The sequence below is a fragment of the Diadema setosum genome, chromosome 22, assembly GCF_964275005.1.
Source record: "Diadema setosum chromosome 22, eeDiaSeto1, whole genome shotgun sequence".
NCBI lineage: Eukaryota > Metazoa > Echinodermata > Echinoidea > Diadematoida > Diadematidae > Diadema > Diadema setosum.
In genome coordinates this window covers 27,720,093-27,734,004 of record NC_092706.1, presented here as the reverse complement: position 1 = coordinate 27,734,004, position 13,912 = coordinate 27,720,093, and positions in this window count along the sequence as shown.

Below are 13,912 nucleotides of genomic sequence, written 5' to 3'. Positions count from 1 at the left end.
TACGTTAAGCTGGTCTTCCATGGGGTCCAGTTGGATGTGAGGTGGGACCACTTCACCGGGTTAAACACCCTGCTCTTTGCGATGAATGAATGAAGCGGGATCTTTTACGTGCATGAGTTGTTGCTCTCTCATACACGGGACCTCCATTTTATGTCCTATCCGAGGGACAGAGTGTTTTGCCTCTTGCTAGAGGGGACGGTATGTTTACACACAACATTGCTTAGTCCAGACTCGGGTTCGAACCCGGGCCGCGTGATCGTGAGGCAGACGCGCTACCGATTGAGCCAACTCACCGCCATCGTGGTTTGCAGACAAATAGTTCATTTTAAATGCCACATACTGTATGTAATCATCTCTGTATCTTTCCCATTAGTAATGGGTTGTTGTTGTTGTTCATTTTCCATCTGTGAAGATGGCTGGATAGCCCATATTCAGCTACACTAAGCTGGTCTTCCATGGGGTCCAGTTGGATGTGGGGTACGACCACTTCACCGGGTTAGACACCCTGCTCCTTGCGATGAATGAATGAAGCGGGATCTTTTACGTGCATGAGCTGTGACTGTCAAACACACAGGACCTCCATTTTATGTCCTATCCGAGGCACAGAGTGTTTTGCCTGTTGCTAGTGGGGACGGTATGATTACACACAACATTGCTCAGTCCAGACTCGGATTCGAACCCGGGCCGCGTGATCGTGAGGCAGACGCGCTACCGACTGAGCCAACTCAACGCCCGTCATGAGCAAGTGCAAGTTATATCCAGTGTTGTTTCGCATTCGTTCTTTTGTAATGCTATACCTTTCAAAAGAGGTTTAGTGAACTCTATCTACACGTGTAATCATACTCTGAAGAGCTATAGGAAGAAGGCGCAATTAAAATAAGATTTAAAAAAAAAACCCGCGAGTCTATATCTTTCCTAACAGTTTATCTTCCTAACGAAAGAAAGTATACAAGAACGAAGGAAAGAAAGGAAATTCAAAAAGAAAGCAAGAGGGAATTGTGAATGTCCTGCGTATCAGCTTTCCATTATGTCTGCAGTTCAATAACATCAGAAATCTCTGTGTCTCGAAGAAGGGTATCCAGTTTGTAGAGTATAAAGGGATATGTGCCATTACACTGAAGTGAAAGGAAGACCATTACTCACTCTGTCATATTCCTTGTAGCTGTGAATGATTAATTGCTAATCTGTTTTTCTTTTGTCCTTGATCCCTCCCCCCTAAAAAAAGGGAAAAAACAAAACAAAGCACGTTTCTCATTAATGTTACATTTTTCGGGAAAGACGGACAAAAAAAAAACAACACTTCGCTTATTTTTTTTTATTGAACAAATATGTGTATCATTTTGAACCCCTACAACATATTATTTTAAACTACGCACACAAACACACGCACACACACACACACACACACACTGTGTTCCGATGTTCCTCGAGTGAAATGAGATCTATGAACAAGCCATTATGTAAAATCTTCGATCGAATGACAGACAATGAAGCACGCCACATTAGATGAAAACCGAGGAAAAAAGGAGGAAGGATATGACAGTTATTGTTTACAACGTTTTTTGATCAATGGCATGAAGCGACACGAACACAGTGGTAATGAAACAGGAAACGCATCAAATAGGGAGAAACGACACGATTTTCCCCTTTTCAGAAGTGCCAGGGCACAAGGTAAAATCTTGTTCTGATTGCAGTATGGTGCAAATCAAGGCTGTACGTTGGCCAATGTGATATCTGCCATATGCTGTAGGTTCATCCGTTACATTTGGCGCAATGACAAGAATGTTGCCGGCGAATCATGCAAAAGCCATCACAGCTATCGGTTTTAAAATTATGGGGCTATATTACAGATCCAATGTACTCATTTCACGTGTAGCATACTTTTAGAAATGGAAGGCTTCATACAAATTATAATTGACATTCAAAGACCGTGCGCAGTAATATTAAAGTGAAGATGACTGACTATTTTGGAGTCCTTACAATAACTTTGAAGAGATCAAATTAAAAACCTGTTGGCGAGACAATTCACTCGGCCGAGAGTTTCTTCTAATATTACACTCTAGTTCTTCTAATTCTTAGAATAAATAAACAGTTTTAAAAAGATAAAATGCAAAGTTATTATGGTCTTACATATATATATATATATATATATGTATATATATATAATATATATATATATATATATATATATATATATATATATATATATATATACACACACACAAACACACCACGGATCTCTCATAAGACCAGGAAAGCATTTTGTAGATTGCAATGTCAAGAATCGCTTCCACCATGCCTCATAACCTGCTTCGCAGCAGGAGCGTCCAACCGACAGGCGTTTTTTCCCCTTTCAGTGCCCTTTGTCCGTTCCTTTTCTCTTTTCTTTTCATAAATGTACGTATGTAAGTTATAGTATCATCACTGCTCTCATTATTATCATTATTGTTATTATCATTAATGGGCAGTGATGTGAGTTTAGGTCTGTGAACACGCGCCTATAGAAGTCGCTTTACCAAACACAAGACCAAGAAACGACCACTTGGTGACAGGTTTTCCCTCGACGAAGTCATGTCCTTCGGTCCTATGTTCTCTAGCAAATGAAACAAATATCTTATTTGAGGATTTTCTAGCTGTAAGGGCATGTCTGTTCTCAAGGGATTATTTACAAGGAACTTTATGTATCAAGTGCACATTCATTCCGAAGGCTCAATTGCTGAACTCTTTGAAGGAAGGGTAATTTCAGTATGGATGACATTATTTATGATCCTCTTCTCCATCAGAGCACATCCGAGTTGTTACGCCGATTTATCTACATTCATTCGGGTGTGGATATGTACTGTTACATTAATAATAATGCTGATAATATTAGTCGATACAAACGCATAATCAGAACATAGACGGCGTAGCGTCATGATCAGACAATAGCATATAATTGTCTCTTCTTCGAGCATTTGTGATCTTGCATAAATCAAGTTCCTAATACCAACTAGGGAGCACGTCAGAAGTTACTACTCGCAAAGGACAGTAATGTTATTATACACTCGAGTTGTGCCTCCGTATAATTTTCCCCACACATAAGCATTTGAAAATATCACGGATATTTTTCTTATTTTTGTTTAACTCTTTATTCGCCATGGTGGAAACCCCCTGTGTGCCACGTTTATATTCTTAGACGCGAAGGTAGTCATGCTTTAAGAAAGAATTCTGTTTTTCCAATCTATATAACTTCTACAAATTTCTGTTAAGCTGGACATAATAGTGAGCAGAGTTGAAGAGGAATGCCAAGCTTTGCTTTGATATAAATTGTATGACAAATCTATTTTTATCTATTTTTTTTTAATGACCAGTTGCTACATTACTGTAAAGGCATGACTTTTGCACATGAAACCTTGAGAGAAACTTAGAATCTATACGCAAATTTAGTTGGGAACACCGTTTGATAGTCAATCACCACATAGAATGCAAGCTGTATGTAAAAGGAACAAAAGCGCGAGAAAAGCTTTCATGGTGCCGCGGGATTAGGCGATTTATCGATCGGTTTAAGCGGATCAGTGCGTTTGAGCGGAATATGCGAAGTTGGCACGCCGTCGACTGAGTGGGACGTGCGAACATGGCACATAAATAGTTAAATACACGTTATCAAAGTTAGGCATTCTTGAATTCATGTTTATCAATAAAAGCCCAATCTTCTAACATACTCATATTATCGTGTGTACACACTATAACGAATAACAATCCACAGAGCATGACAGCCTGCACCGTGGGGATTCATACAAAGTGAATTCCCAGTATCTAAATTTGCTGTGTATATTGTGATAGGTGCACCTTGGTATCTGTAAGTATTGATAGATTTGATAAAATCATTATTGCATAAAACGTCATATTGTTACCCACAGATGGTGTCTGTCTGAAATCAAAATTGATTGATTGATTGATTGATCGATTTGAATTTATTTTCACTTTTTGTTGACATAAACAAAGAAGCAGACATAACTCAGTTACAATCATTATTATAACTGTATACAGTAACCTTTTTTTAACGTACAGAAACAATCGAAACGTATTCTCTAATAAGATACACTGGCGTAGCCAGGGGGGGGGGGGGCGATCCTAAGATTTGGACCGGGGATTTGGGAGGCGGAAAAAAAAATGCGTGTATACTGTATGCATGCACACAAAGTGTGCACCAGATCGTTGAATTTCAATTCAAAATATGCAAAATCTCTCGTTCTTGGGAGGGGGTATCCCCCTCCCAAAGCCTCCCCCTCTGTGCCTCTTTCCCTAGCTTAGTACACTTTTTTGATTTACAAAAAAAAAAAATAATAATTCTGAGTGCACAAGACTTATCACTTTATTCCGAAAACTCAAGGTTCCCTCATGTATAAGGGGAATTTCCCCTTTTAATCGACCCTTTCCTCCCATAACCCCCCCCCCCCCCATCAGTTTTTTTTTTTTTTTTTTTTTTTTTTTGTGATTTCCCAAATGTTGATTCCATCAAATATGCGTATACGAGATATCTCAGTTTCAACCTTAAAAAGGCAAAAGCTCCATCGGAAGGGAAGGGTGGAGATAACACCAAGGAGGTATGAGAGAACATACCTCCTTGATAACACTCGCCCCCTCCTTCTCCCTGCTCGCCCGCCCCTCCCCCCCCCCACCCCCTTCCGCCATGCATAGAAATGTGGCTATGCCCAGATCGCTTTATTTCAATTCTAAAAACGCAAAAGCTCCGCGAGCGGGAGGGGAACACCCCCTTCCCCTAAGCTCTACCTCACTAGACTTTATACATACACACAGATTGTGCACATTCGGAATAAGAGCTAAATTCCGTGATTTTAACACTTCAATGAAAAAGTATTGCACCAAAAATTTGCACCAGATCGCTGAATTTCAGGTCTGAAAACGCAAAATCACCTTCGTGTGGGAGGGGATATGCCCCTATCTACACCCTCGTGTGCATGCTTTTTCTGTTTGATTGCTGAACTGCAGAAAAAAACAGCGTTCATGATATTCAGTGTAAGAATTAATACAAGAAGATTATTCAAATGATACCATTTTATAGGCAAATTGTTCAATAATAATCTACACTAAAATATACTGCAACCTTAAACAAGTGGGACTGTTTCAACTCGTTAAAACACGCAAAGACATGCATCAAATTGCACCATTTGCAACATCAAAACGCAAAAAGTTCTCACCGTGGGAGGGGGGATAACCCCCTCCCACACCCTGCCCCCTCGCTCGCTCCGCTCGCTCGGGTTCAGTCGCGTTCATGATATTCAGTGAAAAGAATTAACACAAGAAGTGTATTTAAATTGTACCATATTATACGCAAATTGTTCAATAATAATCTACATCAAAATATACTGCTACCTTAAACAAGTGGGACTGTTTCAACTCGTTAAAACGCGCAAAAACATGCATCAAATTGCACCATTTGCAACATCAAAATGCAAAAAGTTCTCACCGTGGGAGGGGGGATAACCCCCTCCCACACCCTGCCCCCTCGCTCGCTCCGCTCGCTCGGGTTCAGTCGCGTTCATGATATTCAGTGAAAAGAATTGATACAAGAAGTGTGTTTTAATTATACCATTTTATAGGCAAATAATTATTGTTCAATAATAATCTACACTAAAATATACTGCTACCATGCGCGGTAGGGGGACACCCCCTCCCACACCCTCCCACCTCGCTCGCTCCGCTCGCTCGGGTTCAGTCGCGTTCATGATATTCAGTGAAAAGAATTGATACAAGAAGTGTGTTTTAATTATGCCATTTTATAGGCAAATTGTTCAATAATAATCTACACTAAAATATACTGCAACCTTAAACAAGTGGGACTGTTTCACGTCGATAAAACGCGCAAAAACATGCATCAAATTGCACCATTTACAACATCAAAATGCAAAAAGTTCTTACCGTGGGAGGGGGGACACCCCCCTCCCACCCCCCCCCCCTCGCTCGCTCCGCTCGCTCGGGCTCGGTCGCTTCGCTTCCTCGCAGACAAACCGCCCCCTTAAGATCAAATCATGGCTACGCCGTTGATAAGATATACATAACAATATACATTGTTGCAATCCTGACATAGAGATTTTCTCATTTTAATCACGTATTATTTTCGTACTACTTAGGTCCTGTTGACAATATCTTTTTATCATAATTCACTTCCTAATCATTTCTCAATATTCATTGTTTGTTTTATACCATTATACATTCCCTTGCAAAATCGTGTACATACGTTTTGCTCGTATACTTTGCACTCCGATCTCTTTTCTTTTTTATGATGATGAAAATAAATAAATCAAGAATCGAATTGAATTGACTTTGCAACAAATGGAATATAAGTATAGTAGTCATTAGAACCAAAGTGAGGGACCCTAAGTCATAAGCACAGCTTGTAGGCATCGGAAAATTGAATCACATCATTGATTTAATAAAGCGCCCATAAAAATAAAGATGACTATGTATACATTTAAACAAAAACAAAGCAAACATGACAGAACGGAACAACTCTAGAGCTGTTGGAAAGAACACTGTGTCTCTCAGTGAAACACAATGTGAGACACAATGGGAAACCTCTATATGTTGTTAAATGCGAACGTTTTAACATTGTGAACACATTGGGAATCATGAAATCACAGTGTTTAACAGAACATCACTATGTGAACACTGTGTGAAAATCCAAAAGAACAATGTGAAATCATTTTCACACTGTTCAATTCGAGTGTTTTCACATAGCCGACAATGTGAACACACTGTGAACACACTGAGGGACACCATGTTCATTCATTTCATTTTTTCATTTCACACATGCATGTTCACATGCATGTTTTTTTATTTTCATTTCCAATCAAACACAGGTAATACACTTTGACATGATTACATATATTGGAACATAATAATACATATTGGTTCTTAAAAGAACTTCATGGAAATGGAAATTGAGGGGCTGCTAAAAAGCGAACTTGTAGATTGCAGTCCCCTCACTTACGTTACATTACTACAATACATTAATTATATATGACTTTATAACACAATACAACGATACATGTACCGTACAAGCTAATCATTGAAAGTATACAGTTTTCATTGTATAACATCGTTTCATCATCTGAAACACTCAAGGTAAAATCCTCCATCTAAAAACTATAATCACTTTTATAGCAAGTTTCATCCATGTCATAAGAGCATCATTTGTATATAATAGGGAGTTTTAGATTTTAGACGCGCGGACGTTCAAAGGAAAAAAAAACAAACATGTTCTGAGCGTGCGCAGTAGCGCGCGTAAAGTCAATATATTTTTAGCTTGCGTCGCCTGAGTTTTTCACTACGCGTACTCGGCTATTTTCACGTCCGCACAGTTTGCGACGTAGAGAGCTTCTTCATGCACTGATCATATGGGGGCGCGATTTTGTTTTTTATACGTTGCGTCCCAGCGTAATCTAAAGCTACTTTTCCACACGACGCAGGGAGAGGAGAACGTCCAGCGCAAGCGTCGGCTCAAACGTCCGCGCGTCAAAATCTAAAGCTCCCTATTAATGTTATGGCGAAGTGATATTCTACTCTAATGCCTATAGTATGTAGTAAGTACATGGCACGCTAATGAAAGTAAATTACCATCCAGTTTGCGGGAATAGTCAAAGAGAAGAGCAATCAACGCTGACCACAAGCAGCGTATTTATTTGCTTTGTCGAAGGGGGATTGACCCCTGCCAGGAGTGGAGACGGACTGTAATGAAGGCGTTTATTAAACAATAGATCCGGCTAATGGGAAGAAAGTTTTCAGGATTCCAATAATTCACGCATTCATCTACGATGGGAACATCTTAGTCATCCAGGTCATGTGACTGCGATCGCTATAACGAATCGATTCAAGAGTGTGTTTTCTCCTCCTCAACAACAACAACAAAAGAATATCATGTACTTAAAAGAATCTTCGCAAGAAATTACCTGCCTTTGTTTCGAAAAATATCCTCGACAATCCCCTGCGCGGTAACATGGAAGAAAAGATTGCTTCCGGTAATTTTGCAATCATTGTCATCCTGTACAGTGGACTCCCGTTATAACGAAGTCCTCGGGACGGGCAGTTTTCTTTCGTGATATCGAAATTGTGTTATAATTGAACAAATAAACAATAAAAACATAAAAGGGAATAATGTTGCGGTCTGAATGCTCACTTCGTTGTACAGCTGAGAGACACGAATTTTGTTTGTCGACAGAATGATGAGACACGTGTATCTCATCAACTGATTCTATGCTTGTTGGTAGCTTTCCCGCTGGTTTGCATTAAGTCTTCGTGGATATTAACCATTTAGTTTGCAGGTAGCCTTAATGACCTTGTACCTGGCCTGGTGCAACTTTCCTACTCCAAACGCTTTACATCTACATTCATTTTTTACTGTCGATATTAAAGTGTGTCTCGTTCGACATGTAGGAAGGATCATGACAATAAAATGTTACCGTGCATCACAAAACAAACAAAAAGTCGCAACCCTTGATTTTATGTGAGGACTCAGGAAAGGTGAAAAGGGTCCACCGAGTCAGTTTTGAGTTTTCCATGTTTTCTGAAAAAGCTATTCTTCTTCCACATTATCCCTAAGTTTGGGATAATAAATTGAATGGGAAAGTGGGTTTTCAGCAGTTTTTCTACAACCCCCTTTTTTTTTGGGGGGGGGGGTAAAGTATAATGTGATCAAGTTTTTCTTAGAGGCCTCTTTAATTTCTTGAAAATCCTTTGCACACTCTTCACTTTGAACTCTAATAACTTTTGAAAGGATAATGCTACTGCTTTGAAAGTTATCATTTATTGTGAACAGAATGTGTTAATCTAGCGTGCTCAATTTCAACTTAATCTAATAATCCCTTCATTGTTGCTGCTGCAGTGGTTTACATCGAGTTTTTTTTTTTCCCCATTCATGGCACGGGTAGCACGGCTTAGTAGAGATAAGGCACTTGAATAACCCTGTCACGTCCTTCACAGCCTCTTTTCTCAGTTTAAGCTTTTCCAGAGTGTGCGCTTTCTTTTCAATATTTAGGTTAGGAGAATCCATTTGAATTGAGTTATACATCATTTTAAAGCTTAGAGTATGCTCTTTCAGAATCTGCCCTTAACTAAAAATCCATGTCTGGCGAATTTTTGGGTGTTTTGTGGTGCAGGGTCACATATTATCATTATCATCATTTGGGTTTTTTCTTTTTATTGATGTTATTCCTGGCATAGTTATTCCTGGCATAGTTATTTTCGACCCCGTTCTTACGTCGACTGGTATCATATCGTAGTCGCGAAGCAACATGATAACATGTATGCATTATTCCATATCGCGTAACACATTACCGCAGTAGAACTCCCGCCCTCAAAAAGTTATCATCACGTCCATCACGTCCATCTTCCTCATAGTGTGATGTACAGGAACGACACGTAACCACTGACTATACACTTAATGTACATCATGATAACTGACAACCGTTTTCTTCCCTTGCAAACATCTTATAGAGGAGGATTCTTTTAATAATGAAATATATGTGTGATGAATTCCATGCAGCTATTGGATTTAGACGGCTTAGATTAGGTATATGCGTTGAAATCACCCCAAGTTTGGAATTTATCATTCTCTTATTAATCTAATCAGTGGATATATTTCAATGCTGTTGCTGTGCGCGGACACCAAACATAAGGCGTCTTTGGTTTCCACATTACGTGACAACTCTTGATTGCTCCTCTTATGCGATGAAAGCAAATGAAAACAAACAAAATCACCCGTCACCATGTGACGCATTTCGTACACCCACGAGGTCACCTTCTCATCCGGATGATGTTTTAACAGGATCGAGTCTAACTGTAAATCTGTAAGCTATCTACGTGTCCTCAACAATAACATTTCATTGTGCGCAACGAACAAACTTTGACGCGCTCGAATGTCCTTCGATCACTACAGCTTATATAATTTGTATTGCTTTTCAATCTAATGGATCAGCGTGTTGTGCACGCCATGCTGCAACTGCCTAACAATAATTGACCAAATAATCCGATACACCGCACAGTGCCAGACTCGGGTTGAAATTATTAACTTTCTGAGGGGACTGACGAATTGAAATATGCGCAGCCCCGTATTCTTTGTATAATCATTCGTTTTCAGAAAGAAAGTCGGTTCTGTCCATTATTATGCAGTAATTAGACAATGAAGGGTGTGTATTTCAATAACTCTCTGCGGAAACTTCTACACGAAACACAATACATACACTCACAAATATACATCCAAAGAACCACTATACAAACAGTATGTTGTCATCTTATGTATCAATAGCCGTTGATATGCCTAAGCCAGGAGTAGACCCATGAAATTATCACATGTGACAATAATATCAAACATCATACATGTATGTAATTTCAACTTATAAAATAACATTTTACTTTCCACTGTGCCCTTTATAAACATGAAAATAATCTCTAGACTCGGAGTTTTTACTTCAAATAAAGTTATTATGTTATATTGCGTTCATTGTTTCCAATATTATACACTGCAACGTAATTGGAAACTGCAGTTCGACTGATATAAATTTTGGATTCTTCCTTCGGACTAACACGAAACGATACTCATTCTTGCTGACTATGTCACGTGCACATTCCTCTTTCTCGATCTTCTTTAATACCACAATTTGATTTTTCTTTTTTTTTTCTTCTTTTTTTATGGGGGGGGGGGGGTGGGGTACAATATTTTTATTTCTTTTGAAGTCATCATCCTAGACAAGCTTTGTTAACAATGGAGGTGTACGTGCTTATTTTTTTTTTTGTTCTACATTGGCAAAATGCAATGAACATTTTGTTATGTTGTTTTTATTTGTAAAGTCGATCGAGGATATCTTGAAAAATAAGTTCTAGTAGTTTTCATCTTAAAGCTATATTTATTTTCATCAATTTGCATTTCTATCTTTATTAAGAACATAGGCATTAATTAATAGATATATTTACATTTAAATATGATATATGAAGCAATTGTGGGTTTTTTTAAGGATCACCCTTTAATTTGTATCATTTCGATTTTTTGAGGGAGTTTTGTCTTTTTTTCTCTCTCTTTTTGTGTGTGTTGCAATGAATTGCGTCCCCATAGGCAAAGTCCGAGGATAAGATTGTTAGGAGTTTGAGGTGTTTTATTTATATGTATGTGCTGAACATGGCAGTGATATGTGTAATGATAGAGGAAAATAATGATTTCAATATATCTTATATATTTTTGTGTTGTGGTGGGTGGCGCCATCTGTAGGTGACCTTCGGTATTCGTCTGTCCGTTCATCTGTCATATTTTGTGTGATCTCATTCGGCATTTTTCTCATTTCCCGTGGGAAGTTCCTTTAATGTAAGAACACATAATTGTTTTCCCTTATTTCCCGTTGTTTTTTAGCTATCCAATAGTATTGAATTTTGTATGATACAGCTGGCAATATATATATATATATATATATATATATATATATATATATATATATATTATATATATATATATATATATATAATATTACTATATTGAATATCCTCTCCTCAATTCTCCCACTTTTTGAATTTATTTCCCGTTCCTATCTTATTGTCCCCGCCGAACGAGTTCGAGCAGGGGACTATGAAACGGGCTCCGTACGTGTGTGTGTCCGTGTGTCCGTCCGTCCGTCCGTCCGTCCGTCCGTGTGTCCGTCCGTGTGTGCGTCCGTGTGTGATCAAAATCTTCAATTTGCTACTTCTCTGTCATTTATGAGCCAATTTTGATTCTGTTTGCTTTATATGATAGCACTACATGGGAGCTTTGAAACTTCTACACAGAATTTCAGTCGTGACCTTTGACCTTGACCTTTGACCTATATTGTACATTTTGCTACAAAATGCTACTTCTTCGCCATTTCTAACCCGATTTCGATTCCGTTTGCTTTATATGATGGCACTAGGTGAGGGCTTCAAAACTTCTACACAGAATTTTGACCTTTGACTTCTTTGACCTTTGACCTTGATTTTTGACCTGTATTGTACATTTTGCTACAAAATGCTACTCCTTCGCAATTTCTAACCCGATTTCGATTCCGTTTGCTTTATGTGATGGCACTAGGTGAGGGCTTCAACACTTCTACACGGAATTTTGACCTTTGACTTCTTTGACCTTTGACCTCGATTTTTTGACCTGTATTGTACATTTTGCTACAAAATGCTACTCCTTCGCAATTTCTAACCCGATTTCGATTCTGTTTGCTTTATGTGACGGCACTAGGTGAGGGCTTCAACACTTCTACACAGAATTTTGACCTTTGACTTCTTTGACCTTTGACCTTGATTTTTTGACCTGTATTGTACACTTTGCTACAAAATGCTACACCTTCGCCATTTCTAACCCGATTTCGATTCCGTTTTCTTTATGTGATGGCACTAGGTGAGGGCTTCAAAACTTCTACACAGAATTTTGACCTTTGACTTCTTTGACCTTTGACCTTGATTTTTGACTTATATTGTACATTGGCTACAAAATGCTACTCCTTCGCCATTTCTAACCCGATTTTGATTCCGTTTTCTTTTTGTGATGACACTAGGTGAGGGCTTCAAAACTTCTACACAGAATTTTGACTTTTGACTTCTTTGACCTTTGACCTTGATTTTTTACCGATATTGTACATTTTGCTACTAAATGCTTCTTCCGGCGGGGACATATTTTACGCACCGCGTAATTTCTACTTTTCCTTGTTTTTTTTTTTATGATTTACGAACATGGTATGATAACTTACATTATTTCCGTTTGATGTTGTGTCGATATATATTTTACCTTTAGTTTTCATGCTTTTGGGCACAGAATCTACCTCCCCACTTCTACATTTTTACTTCTTTGCCCGCTCTTCTCCATCTTGTCATGCTCAATCCTTCACGTACGAATCTAATTTCCTGTTGTGCAATACTCTCATTTATCCCATTATTTATGCTCAGGTCTGATGTGTATTAATATCACATATTTTTCTTTTTTATTCTTATGTAGGTTTATATCATCAAAGTTATTTCAATTTCATTTATGAGTCTGATGTAAAGCATCCGAATCAGCCCTTGAGCTGCTGGATTGTTATTCTATAGTTGCACAATAAACCATCTTGAATTGAAATGAGTTGAATGCATTAAACTTCACTACTATATTTATGTTTATGCTTTTCTGGAACCTAGAACCTCCACAAATTGGAAGGATCTAAGTTGCCTTGCGTATTGTCACAAATGTACACACTAGTAGTTATGTACATGATGTATGATGTACTGTATGCATGGTTGTTTTAATGTGTATGTACACAGGTTGACCAGATTAATGGAGAACATTCTATATGATATAGATATAGTACGTACAGGCTAACCAGATCAGTGGAGAATTTTCTAGGTGGTTTACAATATAGCTACAGTACATGCATGTGACAGGAAAAACATTATAGCTCACTCAATCTAGAATGATTTCACCCATTCCAGAATGTTCTAGGAAGTGCTTACATATTTGGGTGAATGATGCACTGTCCCTGTAGCCCAAAGTGATTGGTAGTCATTTTTGGTAGGCTGTTATGCACATAGTTAGGCAGTGAGTCAGCTAGGATTTCTGGAACAGTCTTGAACTTGCAAGTATGTGCAAGTAGGTAGAAGAATGTGGCCCCAGATTGGAGCAAATTACAGAATGTTCAAGAAAGGGGTGAATGGATAGTATATAAGCCGGAGAAATTCTGAGGTAGGCAGAGTACCCAACACCTCTGCTCTGAGAGTTACGTCACTTCTGGCTCTGAAGCGACTTGTTATAGTCAGTCCTGTGTTACCTGCTGACCTGTTACGTTTGTGGAGATAAGGCCTGGGAGACATTTTGCCTGCAGAGAATTAATTTGCCTACATTGGAGATAGACTCCATATTTTAACGTCACGG